The sequence below is a fragment of the Hyaena hyaena genome, unplaced genomic scaffold (assembly GCF_003009895.1).
Source record: "Hyaena hyaena isolate Hyena2069 unplaced genomic scaffold, ASM300989v1 scaffold_18, whole genome shotgun sequence".
NCBI lineage: Eukaryota > Metazoa > Chordata > Mammalia > Carnivora > Hyaenidae > Hyaena > Hyaena hyaena.
Genome location: NW_024080649.1, coordinates 3,327,278 through 3,344,292, shown reverse-complemented (window position 1 = coordinate 3,344,292; position 17,015 = coordinate 3,327,278).

The following is a 17,015-nucleotide window of genomic DNA, read 5'->3' as shown; positions in this document are numbered from 1 at the left end:
TTATCCATGAATTTGGCAAAGTTGTAGGATATAAAAATCAATGCACAGAACTCGGCTGCATTCCTAGACACTAACAATGAAGCAATAGAAAGAGAAATCAAGGAATCAATCCCATTTACAATTGCACCGAAAACCATAAAATGCCTAGGAATAAATCTAACCAAAGAGGTGAAAAATCTATACACTAAAGACTATAGAAAGCTTATGAAAGAAATTGAAGACACACACAAAAAAATGGCAAAATATTCCATGCTCCTGGATAGGAAGAACAAGTATTGTTAAAAATGTCAATACTACCCAAAGCAATCTACATATTCAATGCAATCCCTATCAAAATGACACCAGCATTCTTCACAGAGTTAGAGCAAACCTAAAATTTGTATGGAACCAGAAAAGACCTGAAATAACCAAAGCAATCTTGAAAATGAAAACCAAAGCAGGAGGCATACCCATCCTGGACTTCAAGCTGTATTACAAGCTGTAATCATCAAGATAGTATGGTACTGGCACAAAAACAGACACTTAGATCAATGGAATGGAATAGAGAACCCACGGGCTCCTGGGTGGCTTAGTCGGTTAAGCGTCCGACTTTCGCTTAGGTCATGATCTCTTGGTTCGTGGGTTTGGGCCCTGCGTCGGGCTGTGTGCTGACTGCCAGCTCAGAGCCTAGAGCCTGTTTCGGTCTGTGACTCCCTCTCTCTCTGACCCTCCTCTGCTACACACTCTCTCTCTCTCCTAGAAATAAATAAAACATTAAAAAAAAAAAATAGAGAGAACCCAGAAATGGGCCCACAAACAGATGGCCAACTAATCATTGACAAAGCAGGAAAGACTATCCAACGGAATAAAGGCAGTTTCTTCACCAAGTGGTGCTGGGCAAACTGTACCACTTTCTTACACCACACACAAAAATAAACTCAAAATAGATGAAAAACCTAAATATACAGGAAGCCATCAAAATCCTCGAGGAGAAAGCAGGCAAAAACCTCTTTGACCTTGGCCATAGCAATTTAACATTGTCTCCGGAGGCAAGGGAAAGCAAAGCAAAAATGAACTATTGGGAACCTCATCAAAATAAAAAGCTTCTGCACAGCGAAGGAAACAATCAGCAAAACTAATAGGCAACTGACAGAATAGGAGAAGATGCTTGTATAGGACCTATCAGATAAACGGTTAGTATCCAGTATCTATAAATACCTTATCAAGCTCAAAACCCCAGAAAAATAAATAATCCAGTGAAGAAATGGGCAAAAGACATGAATAGACACTTCTCCAAAGACGACATCCAGATGGCCAACTGACACAGGAAAAAATGCAATGCAAACTGGTGCCGCCACTCTGGAAAACTGTATGGAGGTTCCTCAAAGAAATAAAAATAGAACTACTCTACAACTCAGCAATTGCACTACTATGTATTTATCCTAGGGATACAGGTATGCTGTATCAAAGGGGTACATGCACCCCAATGTTTATAGCAGCACTATCAACAATAGCCAAAGTATGGGAAGAGCTCAAATGCCTGTCAATGGATGAATATATAAAGAAGATGTGGTATATATATGTATGGAGTATTACTCGGCAACCAAGAAGAATGCAATCTTGCCATTTGCAACTACGCTGATGGAACTAGAGGGTGATATGCTAAGCAAAATTAGTCAGAGAAAGACAAGTATCATATGACTTAACTCATATGAGGAATTTAAGATACAAAATAGATGAACATGAGGGCAAGGGAAGCAAAAATAATATAAAAACAGCGAGGGGGACAAAACATAAGAGACTCTTAAATATGAAGAACAGAGGGTTGCTGGAGGGGTTGTGGGAGGGCGGTGGGCTTAATGGGTAAGGGACGTGAAGGTATGTACTCCTGAAATCACTGTTGCACTATATGCTAACTAACTTGGATGTAAATTTTTTTTAAATGTTTTTAATTAAAATGAGAATTTTAAAAAATTCTTTTTAAGTAGTGTAGTAGTATATATATTTCCCCACTGGAAATCACTCCCTATCTGTTCATAGAGATCTTCCTTATTTTTATCACTGGGTGATGAAAAGCTGCCAATTCAAGCACTTACATCATGTTACAGGCTCTGTGTACATAATCTATGTTAGTCCATTTAATCGGCAGGACAGTCCAGCAGTCCCCAGCTACAAAAGGTTAAATGACTTCAAGTCACATAGCTTGTCAGTGTCCCAGCCAAGGATTCAGCTTAGTTCATCTGCTTTTATGCAACAGATAGACCAATGGAGACCGTAGGAAACAGGACAAATACTGGCTCCCATGCCCTCCCTCTGTGTGAAAGTGGGTGCAAGCTGATGGGCTTGCACTCCACAACAGGAGTCTGGGTGCCAGAGGAGAGGTGAGTAGGGGCGAGGGCCTGTGAGAGTCCTTTTCTTTTTCTCTTCCTCACAGTCAAACTTCCAGAAAAGTAGGGGATGATATAACACCCATGTACCCAATATAGAGACCACTTTTAAGCAACCAACTTGGACAATCAAAACTTGAGATAAAAGGGCCCACAGCAACGGCCTCGCTAAATACAAACAGGCCCCCTAGGCCACCACCTCAAAATATTCCTAAGCCCTAGCTAACCCATGAGTTACTTACACAGACACAAGTACCAAAAAAGGAAAATTCCACACGTACCCTTACCTCCTCACCTTTCTCCTTTAACTACAGTCCCTAATGGGGGCCTCTGGGTGGCTCAGCTGGTTAAGCATCTGACTTTTGATTTCAGCTCAGGTCATGATCTATAGTTCATGGGATCAAGCCCTACATCGGGCTCTGGGCTAACAGTGTGGAGCCTGCTTGGGATTCTGTCTCTCCCTCTCTCTCTGCCCCGCATGTTGGCTCCTGCACTCTCTTTCTCTCTGTCTCACTCAAAATAAATAAATAAGCTTTAACTAAGTCCCTAACCACTTCTTGGCAGACAGGCACTTGCCATCCTGCCTGCCTCTCCCTTGCAGTGTCTTTAGCAAACTACCTCCTTTGTTCTGCCTTGGGTAAATTCTTGCACAAGAATTTGGTCTCCACCCAATCCAGTTGCCCCACGTTACCCCCACCTAAACACCCAGCCTTATCTAGTCTATACTTTTCACTATATTACATCCAATTAAGAAAGAAAACATTTCAGGGGCACCTGGGTGGCTCAGTTGGTTAAGGATCCAACTCTTGATTTCGGCTATGTCATGGTCTCACAGTTTATGAGTTCGAGCCCCAAGTCAGGCTCAGTGCTCAGAGTAGGGAGCCTGCTTGAGATTCTCTCTCTCTCCCTCTCTCCCTCCCCAGTGCATGCAGGCGGGTGCATGTGTGTGTTTTTATCTTTGTGTCTGTGTGTGTGTGTCTGTATGCTCTATCAATACTTAAAAAAAAAAAGAAAACATTTCATGTAACAAAAACTTCCCATTTGTTAAACAAATTTTTTTTGCTGCAGCCATACAGCAAGATGGAGTATTGCTAGAGGAGCTCTGGAGATTGACAGAGGGCCCTGCTGAGTCAGCTAAGGATTGATCAGTACATGGTGTGAAGAGCTTCCTGAGGCCAGAGAGACTTACTAGGATAAAAGCACAAGAAATATCTCTGGAGCTCCCAAAGATGAGGACTACCTCATGTACCGACTAAGCAGAGTGAAAAACTTGATAACCGTGGGCATCAGGTGAGTACTCAGGAAACTTATCTCTAGCACCAAAGGCTGTTCTAGTCCCACTCAACAAAGCAAACCTCAAAAGGATGCTTCTCAGAGTTCAGTAGCCAGAGCCAGTCCTGTGGCCCCACACAACCAGACAGGACCACAAAATGCAATCCCAATCAGTGTCTGGAAGGTAGGATGCTAGAAATATTTGGTGAATAGCATTAGTTACAACCACAATTATAGAGATGCATACAAATGGCTTTGAAATAAATTTTTGATCAGGAAAAATATTATAAAAGGGGTTATAAATGCATGCATAGCAAATTGTTAATCCCAGCATTTAGGCCCTTAGGAATAGAAGTTTTTAAAGCTGAAGAACATCTAGGGGCGCCTGGGTGGCTTAGTCGGTTTAGCGTCTGACTTTCGCTTAGGTCATGATCTCGTGGTTCGTGGGTTCGAGCCCCGCGTCGGGCTCTGTGCTGACTGCCAGCTCAGAGCCTGGAGCCTGTTTCAGAGTCTGTGTCTCCCTCTCTCTCTGACCCTCCCCTGTTCACGCTGTCTCTCTCTATCCTAGAAATAAAAAATAAAATAAAAAATAAAAATAAAGCTGAGGAACATCTAAATAACTGCTTTCTTTCACCACTAGTAGCTTCTAATTTGCAGATGGGAAGGCGTGGCTTCCTAGTCCCCCACAGCTGTAACCCTGAGCCAGGCTCCAGGGTTCATTTTTACTGATTTGCTCTAAGGCAAAGCAAATCTAGCACAGAAAGAGTTAGAGCCCCCTAAAGAAAAGAAACACAGAAGAGAACTTTAAAAAAATGAGAAGAATGAAGTGGCCTCTGGAGTCTGCCTCAGGAGCACAAGGAAATCAGAACCTCACCCCACCCCCCCATGGCAACATCACATGAGTAGTAGTGTAATCACATAATCACACAAAAGACATATAATCCACACATCCCCAAACTCATTCACCTGAACTCAATTCCTCTAGACAAGTCATCCACTTTGCTCTGATGCAGAGAAACCAAACTCATGCTAGAATAGAGTAAATATTGTCAAAAAACAAAGTTGAGGGGGCCTGCCTGACTCATTCAATCGAGCATGCAACTCTTAAATCTCAGGGTCATGAATGAGTTTGAGCCCCACATTGGGGGTAGATTAAAAAAAAATAAGCAAACTATAGGAAGTTTTGTTTATACATATGCCAAAACTAAGCTAGGCTTAACACCAAAGGACACAGGCAGATTCAAGTACTCTGGCCTGTGTGAGACACAAAATGAGAACAAATGTTGAAAAGGTAAATTTTGCATTATAAGGATATAATATGCTAGAAAGATTCTAATCTGTCTGCCTGCACCAAAAACAAAAAAACACCTAAAACGAATGACCACAAATAAATGGATTGTTTATCCATTTTCTTTTTTTAACTAAAAAATTTACAATTCTAGCACACAATAATTAAATGTGATATTACAATAATCAACTGGTGGATATTTGGCTGAAATGATATTATTTGGCTGAAATGAAGTCTTTGGTTTGGAGTTTAACAGTCCAAAGAATGAAACTCCAATCAAATCCTATACTTAATTTGATTTCCAGAATGTCGACATAGGGAATGCTTGCTTATATAAGTTGTAACTGGTAAGTTTGACTGCTAGTTCAGGACATTTGAAACTCATATTTAATCCAATTCCTACTGGCATCCTGGACCGACACTTTTAATAAAGTGGCAAGCTTGAGATGGGGAAATTGCAAGAGTCCATAAAAATCTGAGTTTTCCTCCTGTTCCCGGTTTTGTTCTTGCCAGGAGCTGTGTCCCCAGCCCACTTTACATATGCCTCAGAATGTCCTCATGGTAAGGGACAAACAGTTAATGATTTCTCTAGAATAGATGATACCTGAGGAAGGGCCAGGTGAGAAGGACCATAAAGCCATTATATGTGCATTCCAGAGCAAGGCCCTAGACATATTGAAGCCAACACCCTCTGGTTCCAAGGAGGAACACCTGGGACCTGGTCCTTTTTTTCTTTTTTTTTTTTAATGTTTTATCTGAGAGAGACAGACAGACATGAGTGTGAGTGAGGGAGGGGCAGAGAGACAGACAGACATGAGTGTGAGTGGGGGAGGGGCAGAGAGAGAGGGAGACACAGAATCTGATGCAGGCTCCAGGCTCTGAACTGTCATCACAGAGACTGAAGCAGGGCTCAAACTCATGAACTGTGAGATATAACCTGAGCCAAGGTCAGATGCTTAACCGACTGAGCCAACCAGGTATCCCCAAGACATTATTGAGACTATAATTCTGAGACTCATGATGACAAGGAAGTGCGGTGCATGTTTACCATTAGCTGCTCAGATGTCTACAAATTTGGCAACTAGGTGATGTTTATCTTTCTACACCCTTCGCGAACCTCATTGCCTGGATCTTGAATGATGTTTAAGAAATGCTTATAGAACTGAATGCTTGACTCAGACCAGTCTAGAGAAAATAATCAAGAGACAGGGAATGCTTTTCCCTAACTTCTCTTGTAGTTTGCTCCTGGAAATTACAAACGAGTCCCCTGTCCCTGAAGGTGTCCGTGCACAAGCTGAAGAGTTACTAGTGGGACACAGGACAAACAGGATCAAGCACTGGAAAAGGGTCCCTTCTATACCTTAAATTCTGTGATCAGACCCCAGAACTCAGTTTGCTGTATCAGATGAAGTATCTTCACAACAAACGCATAGGCATATGCATCCCATTTCAAGACAAATGTCAGTTTAACCAGTGTGTCAAAGTCCAGCAGAGAATAACCTATTTGACACAGAAGAACACACAGGGACACAGAAATCCAACCTAACAGTGCGTGTTCTGTACAACAGGGATCCTGACAGTGAGACAGGAGAGTATAATGGGATGGAGTTTACAGGAGAAGAATCATTTCTCCCCTAATACCAAAGACCTGTTCCCTCCAGGGATATTTGGCTGTAACCATGGGAGCCACTGTGGACAACAGATGCCCAGGTCCCCAGACAGGCCCCTGTGGCTCTGAGCTATTACACAAAGTCCATCATCCACAGCAAGGGGGCTTTGGGGATTTCTTAGGCAAAAAGGAGTCACCTGTGTGCAGAGGCAGTGCCTTAATGAGGCTGTTTGTGTTCTTTCATCAGGAGGAAAATGAGGGACTCCTGAGGTTTCTCCCTACCTCTCCTTTTTATTTCTAGATAATGAAGAACATCAACAAAGCTTTGCACAGCTCCCTGATGATGTGGGAGAGACCATGAGGACATGGTTTTCAGTAGCCACAAAATGCCTGTGGACAAACCTCCAGGGACAAGCCTGCTCAGAGAACTCCATGGGAATTGCACAATTCTGAACCGGACAGCCAATTAAAGCTGGAGGGACCTTTCAGGCAATGCAGCGGCTGAATCCTATATTGTTACAGATGCAACCAGAGCTCATGCAGAAGAGCATAAGCGGCTCAAGCTACACAAGAATTCTGACTCTCACTCTGATAGGAAGAAGCTGGTGGCTGCCCTGGAGTCAGAGTGCACTGAGTTCAAATCCTGTGCTATACCACTGATTAGATGTATAGCCATGGACAAGCCATATCAGCTCTTGGTGCATCAGTTCCCTTATCTCTAAAACAGGGGTTTTACTCCCTACCTGACATCATACACAAAAATTACTGCAAGTAGATCACAGACCTAAATTTAAGAGCTAAAATTATAAAACTCACAGAAAAAAAACCAAAAAACCCTTAGGTATAAATCTTGGGTTAGGCAATGACTCTTACATAAGACACAATGTACAAGCGCTAAAAGGATCCTAAGTTAGACTTCAACAAAATTAAGAACTTGTATAATTTGAAAGACACCGCTGAGAAAAAAGACAATCCAAAAAATGGGAGAAAATACTTGCAAATCATGTATCTGATAAGAAACTTGTATAAAGGGGACACCTGGCTGCCTCAGTCAGTGAAGCAGAGATTACTTTAAAAAAAAAAGGGGGGGAGGGGGGAACTTGTATAAAGAACACTTACAACCCAATAATAAAAAAAAGACAACCCAATTTTAAAAAGTGCAAAGCAATTAAACATTTCTCCAAAGAAGATATATAAATGTCCAATAATTACAAGAAAAGATATTCAATATCACAAGTCATTAGGAAAACATAACATAAAATCAGTAATGAGATACCACTTTATACACACACATGGCTATAATGAATGGATCCAAGTGCTGGTGAGGAGAAACTATAACACTTTGCTGGGAGCAACGTAAAACAGTTCAGCCATATTGGAAAGCACTTTGGCAGTTTCTCATGCGTTAAACATAATGTTATCAGCAAATTTCCCCCTAAAGTTTATTTATTTATTCTCAGAGTGAGATAGAGGAAGAGGAGAGAGAATCCCAAGCAGGTTCTGTGTTGGATCCCATGAACCTTGAGATCATGACCGGAGTTGAAATCAAGAGTTGGACACTTAACCAAGCCCTCCAGGCCCCCTTAATTCTTAAATATTCATAAACACTCATAAACATCTCCTGTCATTTTCCATTCCTTTTTAAAAAATTTTAAATGTTTTTATTTTATTTCTGAGAGAGAGAGACAACATGAGCAGGGGAAGATCAGAGAGAGAGGGAGACACAGAATCCGAAACAGACTCCAGGCTCTGAGCTGGCAGCACAGAGCCCATGGGGCTCGAACCCATGAACTGGGACATCATGACCTGAGCCGAAGTCGGACGCTTAACCGACTGAGCCACCCAGGTGCCTCTCATTTTCTATTCCTAAAAAAAATGCTTAAAACCATTGTCTGTAATGGTTCCAGGGGCTACTACTACCTTCTTATAATATGCTTTTGCCTGTTTCTTCATTTACCAACTTTATACAGTATCCATATTCTCTGTATTACAAAATAGAAAACCTGCTTTATTTACAGTCAAGGAGAGGAGCAGGAGGAGAAGACATGGAGCCCTTGCCTCTGGCACCAAATTTAAAATGCCAGCCAAGTCAGGAATCCAAAGGTTTCAATGCAACGTTTTAGAAATCAAATTAATGAAAAATGTCTAGGATGGGGCACGTGGGTGGCTCAACCAGTTGAGTGTCCAGCTTTGGCTCAGATCATGATCTCATGGTTTGTGAATTCAAGCCCTGCATCAGGCTCTGTGCCAACAGTTCAGAGCCTGGAGCCTGCTTCAGATTCTCTATCTCCCTCTCTGTCTCTCCCCTGCTTGTGCTTGCTCTCTCTTGTGCTCTCTCTTTTGCACGCTCTCTCTCTCTCTCAAAAATCAATAAACATTAAACAAATGTCTAGGATGAGAAAAATAATACATTATAATGTTAAAAATAAGACGACAGGCCCCAAGGGGAGTTGTTTATGCTAAGTTCCTTGCCTCTCAACTTTAACCTCAGTGTTGGTTCACCCAGAAATGGAACCTTCAACCAGTCAGTCAGGAAATGCCATATTAGCACTTCTGAGATGATCTACCTGTTAGACCCTGAAGGAAAGTTGCCTAACAATAACCAACCCAGTTTTTTTTTAATTTAAATTTTATTTAAATTTTAGTTACTTAATATACTGTGCAGTATTTGCTTCCTATAACTTCCTTGTTCCTGCTGCCTTCTGCCCATGAAAATCTTTCATTTTATACAGTTCCTCAGAGCTTTTTTTCTGCTAGCTTGGATGGTGTCCAATTCATGAATAAATCCAGGTGAAAAAAGACAGTAGGCTCTTTAAAACGAACTCAGCTGAATTTTGTTTTTTGAAACTCTTTTTTGGGGGAGGGGGGGTTCCTGGGTGGCTCAGTTTGTGGAGCATCTGACTTGGGTTCAGGACATGATCTCCCAGTTTGTGAGTTTGAGCCCCGCCTCAAGCTCTGTGCTGGCAGCTCAGAGCCTGGAGCCTGCTTTGGATACTGTGATTCCTTTTCTCTCTCATCTTTTCTCACTTGTACTGTCTCTCTCTCTCAAAAGTAAATAAACATTTTAAAGTTTTTAGAAAAAAAATTAAAAATTTTAAATGTTCATTTTTGAGAGAAAGATACAGAGACAGAGCATAAGTTGAGGAGAGTCAGAAGAGAGAGAGACACAGAACTCAAAGCATGGTCCAGGCTCCACACTGTTAGCACAGAGCCCGATGTGAGGCTTGAACCCACCGACTACGAGATCATGACCTGAGCTGAAGTTATATACTTAACTGATGGAGCCACCCAGGCACCCCTGAATTTTTTTAAAATTTATTTCTTACAGAGAGACAATGTGAGCAGGGGAGGGTCAGAGAGAGGGAGATACAGAATCGGAAACAGGCTCCAGGCTCTGAGTAACTGTCAGCACAGAGCCCGACACGGGGCTCGAGCCCACGAACCGTGAGATCATGACCTGAGCTGAAGTCGGACGCTTAACCGACTGAGCCACCCAGGAGCCCCTGGATTTTGTTTTTTAATAGCTTACGTGGTAGTGGTGGGAACAAAGCAGTCTGCTCACATCTTCAGGAACAACAGAAACACAAGTTTCTGTTCCTACAGACCCTGGGAGTCTGCTCTCTTGCCATTTCTGAGGTTCATGACTAAGTTCCTCTTGGATCTGAGTTCTCCTCTCTTTGCCCTGAATTCCTGATCTAACTGACTTTCCACTCCAGGGTTAACAGGTTGGTCTAGGCCGATAGGCAGTTCTTGCAGAATGCCAGTCCTTAGCTCTTGGGTAGTTTATATTCTCAGTCCATGACAGGTCAGCTTGAGCGGGCAGATGATTCCGCCCAGAATCTGAGCCCCTAGCCCTGGGGAGTCCAGTCCCCATTTGTTGGGCTCTGCTGGTTCAGTCCAGAGTTCCACGTGGGAAGCTGCTGGTGTGTGCGCTTAAGGTCTTCTCCTGGCCAGTCCACGGTACTATCGTTTTCGTTACTGCTGGAATCCAGTCCCATTCCTGTGGTTACTGTTGCCTTCTGTTAGTGTACAGATGAGGTGAAGGAATAAGAGCTCTCTCCTGGGAATCTTGGAAGCCAAGGCCACAAAATTGTTGGGCGTGGGTGGAGCACTGAATAAGCTCCTGGAGCATTCACCCCCTAACTATAAGAATCCTGAGCTAGGATAAGGTGGTCATGGAATTAGTTAGATTGACCCTAGGTCATCCACCAACCTCAAGAAATTTCCTTGTGACAACATACACTGTAGAACACTTATTTAAAAAAAAAGAAAAAGAAAAAACATTTGAGAGAGAGAGAGAATCAATATGAGTGGGGAAGGGCAGAGAAAGGGAGAGAGAGAATCCCAAGTAGGCTCCACGCTGTCCTCACAGAGTCCGACACAGGGCACAATCTCATGAACTGTGATATCATGACCTGAGCAGAAATTGAGAGTTGGATGCTTAACTGACTGAGCCACCCAGGTGCCCTACACCGTAAAACACATAAAAATCTCCAACCTGGAGATCAGTTAAATGATGGATATTCATCAAGTATCATTTCCAAGTAGGGTAAAATATGCAACCATGAATTATTCATGGTTTATTGACTTTGGGCTTCCTTTTACAGATGAACTGAAGATTTTTTTTTTATATTTTTTTAATATTTTTAAAATTTATTTCTAGGAGAGAGAGACAGCGTGAGCAAGGGAGGGTCAGAGAGAGAGGGAGATACAGACTCTGAAATTGGCTCCAGGCTCTGAGCTGGCAGTCAGCACAGAGCCCGATGCGGGGCTCGAACCCATGAACCGCGAGATCATGACCTAAGCGAAAGTCGGACGCTTAACTGACTAAGCCACCCAGGCGCCCCGAACTGAAGATATTTACATCTAATAGTAGATATGTCTTGTGCCACATTTAAAACTTTGAGGAAGATTCTACTTCTAGAAATTCTAAAATGCATTTAGAAATGACCAATTCAGGGCACCTGGGTGGCTCAGTTGGTTGGGCATCTGACTTCGGCTCAGGTCAGGATCTCTCTGTTCATGAGTTCGAGCCCCGTGTTGGGCTCTGTGCTGACAGCTAGCTCAGAGCTTGGAGCCTGTCTTCGGGTTCTGTGTCTCCTTCTTTCTCTGACCCTCCCCTGCTTATGCTGTCTCTCTCTCTCTCTCTCTCTCAAAAATAAATAAAACATTAAAAAAAATGTACCAATTCACTGGATGCTAGTGTAACAGTCCACGGTTGTTTCCTTCTTAGTTTTCACTAGAAATAAAGGATCCTGATTTATGTAATTAAAATCTCTTACTACAGCTATTATGGCAAACTATGGTGATTCCTCAAAAAATTAAAAATGGGGGGCACCTGGGTGGCTTAGTTGGTTAAGCGTCTGACTTTCGCTTAGGTCATGATCTCGCGGTTCGTGGGTTCGAGCCCCGCGTCGGGCTCTGTGCTGACTGCCAGCTCGGAGCCTGGAGCCTGTTTTTGAGTCTGTGACTCCCTCTCTCTCTGACCCTCCCCTGCTCACGCTGTCTCTCTCTCTCTCTCCTAGAAATAAGTAAAAATATTTAAAAAAAAAATTAAAAATGGAACCACCATATGATCTGGCAATTCCACTTCTAAGTATCTATCTGAAGGAATTGAAATCAGTTTCTCAAAGGGATCTCTGTACACCCATGTTCATTGCAACATTATTCATAATAGCTAAGATACAGAAACAATGTGTCTGTCAACAGATGAGTAGATAAAGAAGATAAACACATACACAATAGACTATTATTCAGACATAAAGGGCACCTGGGTGCCTCAGTTGCTTAGGCATCTGACTCTTGATTTTGGCTCAGGTCATGATCTTGAGGTTTGTGAGATCCAGCCTTGAGTTGGGCTCTGTGCTTTCAGAGCTTGGGATTCTTTCTCTCTCCCTCTCTTTCTCCTTCTCCATTTGTGTGTGTGCTCTCTCTCTCAAAATAAACATTAAAAAAAATTCACTTCCTTTGTGCTTGCTTTGGCAGCACATATACCAAAAAATTCACTTCCTTTGACAGATCCCTACTGCCCTGGTTAAGGCTATGGTCGGGAACCTATCCTTAACTCTTTTTTAAAAAAATATTTCTTTTTGAAAGAGAGAGAAAAAGAGAGAGAGAAAGAGAGTGTGTGTGTGTTTGTGTGTAGAGGCAGAGAGAGAGGGAGATGCAGAAAGAGAAGCAGGCTCCAGGCTCCAAGCTATCAGCACAGGGCCTGATACGGGGTCTGAACTCACAAATCATAAGACCATGACTTGAGCTGAAGTCGGGCGCTTAACCAACTGAGCCACCCAGGCGCCCCTTAATTCCTGAAGATATTGCACAATTTGCTGCTAAAGCATTAGATGCCCAATAAAAATTGCTAGACTCTCTGGCCAAAGTTGTTTTTAGTTTTTAAATTTTGTTAATGTTCTTTATTTTTTAGAGAGAGACAGAGTGTGATTCGGGGAGGGACTGAGAGGGAGGGAGACACAGAACCTGAAGCAGGCTCCAGGCTCTGAGCTGTCAGCACAGTGCCCAATAAGGGGCTCAAACCCACAAACTGTGAGATCATGACCTGAGCTGAAATTGGACATTTTATTGACTGAGCCACCCAGGTGCCCCTCTCTCAAAAGCTTTAAGTGTATACTTGCAGTCATCCCTCACCGAGCAAATGATCTCCCTGAGACTAGAATATTAGAAAAGAATCCAAAAGAATGACTAATTTAAAGAATGTGAACCCACTGTTGTAGGACCTGTGAATCACACAGATTGAGCCAAAACTTCCGGAGTGTAGCTGAGAGTACCACTAAGGCCTTGCATTTTCTACCATATCACTCAGCTGGAGAGTCTGATCAAAGGGGATAATTGTTAAAAACAAGACAGCAGGCCCAAAATGGAGTCACTTATGTTTAGCCCTATGTCACCAAACAGACTTAATTACAGTTTCAGCTCACCTTGAATGGGAATCTTGAATCCGTCAGGAATGGCCTGATCAGCACTAGGTAGGTAATCTACCTGATAGACTCCCACCATTCTCTAAAAATACCTGGGCCCCTGGGTGGCTCAGTCAGTTAAGTGTCCGACTCTTGATTTCAGCTCAGGTCATGATCTCATGGTTTGTGGGATTGAGTCTTTTGTCAGCACAGAGCCTGCTTGGGATTCTCTCTCTCTCTCCATCTCTCTCTGCCCCTCCCATGCTCTCTCTCTCAAAACAAATACTTAAAAAAATCCACTTTTCACAAAGTTTAACTTCCTTGTTCCCATTCTTGTCGGTCTATAAAAGTATTTTCATTTTGCACAGCTTCTCAGAGCTCCCTTCTACCTGCTAGATCAGATGCTGCCTAATTCATGAATCCTTGAATAAAGTGAGTCCTCATTTTTCTTTAGGCTCAGTATGGCTTGGTTTGGCACTGGTACTGATCTTAACATTTTTGTATTTTGTGTCTATCATGACTTTCTTTTCTGCAAATTGATTTTCAAAAATATTCAGTTAAAGAGCTATTTGTCAGGGCATGTGGCTGGCTCAGTAGGTAGATCATGTGACTCTTGATCTTGGGACTGGGAATTTGAGCCCCACATTGCGGGTAGAGATTACTTAGAAAAAATATCTTTAAAAAATAAAAGCTTAACTCTTAGCAACCACTGATCAGTTCTCCAATCTATAGTTTTGCCTTTTCCAGAGTATCATATACATAAAATCATATAGCTTTGAGTCTCGTTTTTTTTTTTTTTACATAGCCCAATGCTTTAGAGATTCATCCTTGTTGCTACATGCCTCAAGAATGATTCCTTTTTACTGCTGGTGTTGTTGGATTGTTTGGATGCCCCGCAGTTTATTCATCCATTCACCCAGGAGAGGACATGTAGGTCTTTTCCAATTTTTGGCTGCCATGAATAAAGGTGCTAAAAACATTAATGTACAGATGTGGGGTAAATATAAATTTTCATTTCTCTAGGGCAAGTACCTACGAATGGAATTTCTGGTCACCTGGTAAGTGCATGTTTAACTTTAAGGTTTTCTAATGTTTTATTTATTTCTGAGAGAGAAGGAAAGACAACATGAGCAGGAGAGGGTCAGAGAGAGAGGGAGACACAGAACCCGAAACAGGCTCCAGGCTCTGAGCTAGCTGTCAGCACAGAGCCGCATGCAGGGCTCGAACCCACCAGCCCATGAGATCATGGCCTGAGCTGAAGCAGGACACTTAACCGACTGAGCCACTCAGGCGCCCCAGTGCACGTTTAACTTTAGAAAAGATTGATCAGGGGTGCCTGGGTGGCTCAGTCGGCTAAACGTCTGACTTCGGCTCAGGTCGTGATCTCACGGTTTGTGGGTTCGAGCCTCACGTAGGGCTCTGTGCTGACAGCTCAAAGCCTGGAGCCTGTTTCGCATTCTGTGTCTCCCTCTCTCTGCCCCTCCCACACTCACGCTCTGTTTCTCTGTCTCAAGAAATAAACATTTCAAAAAAAAAAAATAGAAAAGATTGATCAATTGTTCTCAGAGTCACTGTACCATTGTGCATTCCCACTGGCAATGATGTGTAAGAGTTTCCCTTTCTCAGAATCCCCACCAACATGCTTGGTATTGTCATTTGAAAACCATCTCAGCTGTTCTAATGTCTTAGAAGTGTTATCTCATCATGGTTTTACTCTGAATGTTCCTAAAGACATGCCACGTTATTTCATTCACCCGTCTCCTGTATATCCTCTCTGGTAAAGTGTCCGTTAAAATCCTTCCCAATTTTTTTAGGTCTGTTGGTTTTCTAGTGGTGAGTTTTCAGAGTTGTTTACATATTCTGCGTCTAGTTTTCAATGCATATGTGATTTTTAAGTATTTTCCCCAGTCTTTGGCTTGTCTTTTTATTGGCTTAATATCTTTGCCGAGCAAAGTTGGGTAATTTTGATCAAGTTCAATTAATAATTGTACTTTTGGTATCATAAGAATTCTTTGCCTAACCCAAAACAATCTTAAAAATAATGAAACAGACTTAAATAGTTATTTTTCTTGATTACTGATTTGTTGGGGTTTTTTTGCACCCCCTTAAAATTTACAAGCCTTACTTTAAGGGTGTACTTCCCACTTTCCTTCCCTCTGAATTTTCTTAGTTACCATTTCTAATTTTTCTGATGGTTACCCTTTATAGTTCTATTTCTTTTTCCTACCCCTTTGATAGCATGGGCCTATCTCAGAGATATTGCAAGTTTGGTAGCAGACAGCTGCAATAAAGCAAGTCACGTTAATTTTTTGGTTTCCCAGTACAGATAAAAATTATGTTTACCCTATACTCAGTCTGTTAAGTGTGCAACCAGTACTAGGTCTAACAATGTACATACCTTAATTTAAAAATACTTCATTGTTGGGGCGCCTGGGTGGCTCAGCCGGCTAGGCAACCAACTTTGGCTAGGGTCATGATCTCCTAGTTAGTGAGTTTGAGCCCTGCATCTGGCTCTGTGCTGACAACTCAGAGGGTGGAGCCTGCCTGTCTCTCTGCCCTTTCCCGGCGTGTGCCCGCTCTCTTGCTCAAGCTCTCTCTGTCTCTCAAAAATGAATGAACAGTAAAAATGTTTTTAATAAAAATACTTGTTTAAAAATGCTCATCATCTGAGTTTTCAGTGAGTGATAATCACTAATCACAGACCATCACACCAAATTTAATGAAAAGGTTTGTAATTTTTCAAGAGTTACTAAAATGTCACAGGCACAAAACGGCCAAATGCAGTGGGGAAAAGGGGCGACGCGGAATTGTTCAATACTGGATTGCCACAAACTTTCAATGTATTAAGAAAAATGTAGTATCTGCAAAACACAATGAAACAAGCACAGTAAAACCTGTAAGATGAAGACTTTCTTGTAATTTCCCTTGGTAGGGATTTAAAACGTTGCGCTCTGCTCAGCTGCCTCAAGTCAGACTTTATGTAAAGCCACTCAGCTTTCCTGTGTCTTGGCTATTCTCTAATTGCGTCCCTGTTACTACCTCTCTCTCCAGCCTTGGACTAAACCAATTAAAGAAGCAGGGGATTGAACCCAGGGAAGTGCGTCCTACGGGACCCCACAAGGGCACAACGTGAACTTTGCAAAGGAAGAAATGAATTCCCTTTTCCTGGAACACTTCTCGCGGGGTATCTCAGCCCTCCAAATCTAAGTCCAGAGTCACAGTGACTCAGCGAATGTGAGACTTAAGGACCACAGCCCTGCACACCCTATTTGCCCGCCCCGTTCCGTGCGGAGGCCCTTTCCCAAGGCTGGGAGAGGCACACGGGGCGCGCCGGGACTCACCGGAAACTTCCCCCTGGTGTCCCCAAGTGGTGGCTCTGGACAGGGTCCATCCATAGGGCCTGCTTCCCACCAGCACCCAGACCCTTTAGCCGCACTCTCCGTCCCACACGTCCCCAGAGCACTCTACCCCGGCCCCAGACCCGCCTCCCTCCCCCCCCCCAGAAGTGCAATCACTGCGCCCCTCCCTGCCCCCAGGGGCGAGCAGCCGGCTCCGCCCCGAGAGGCGAC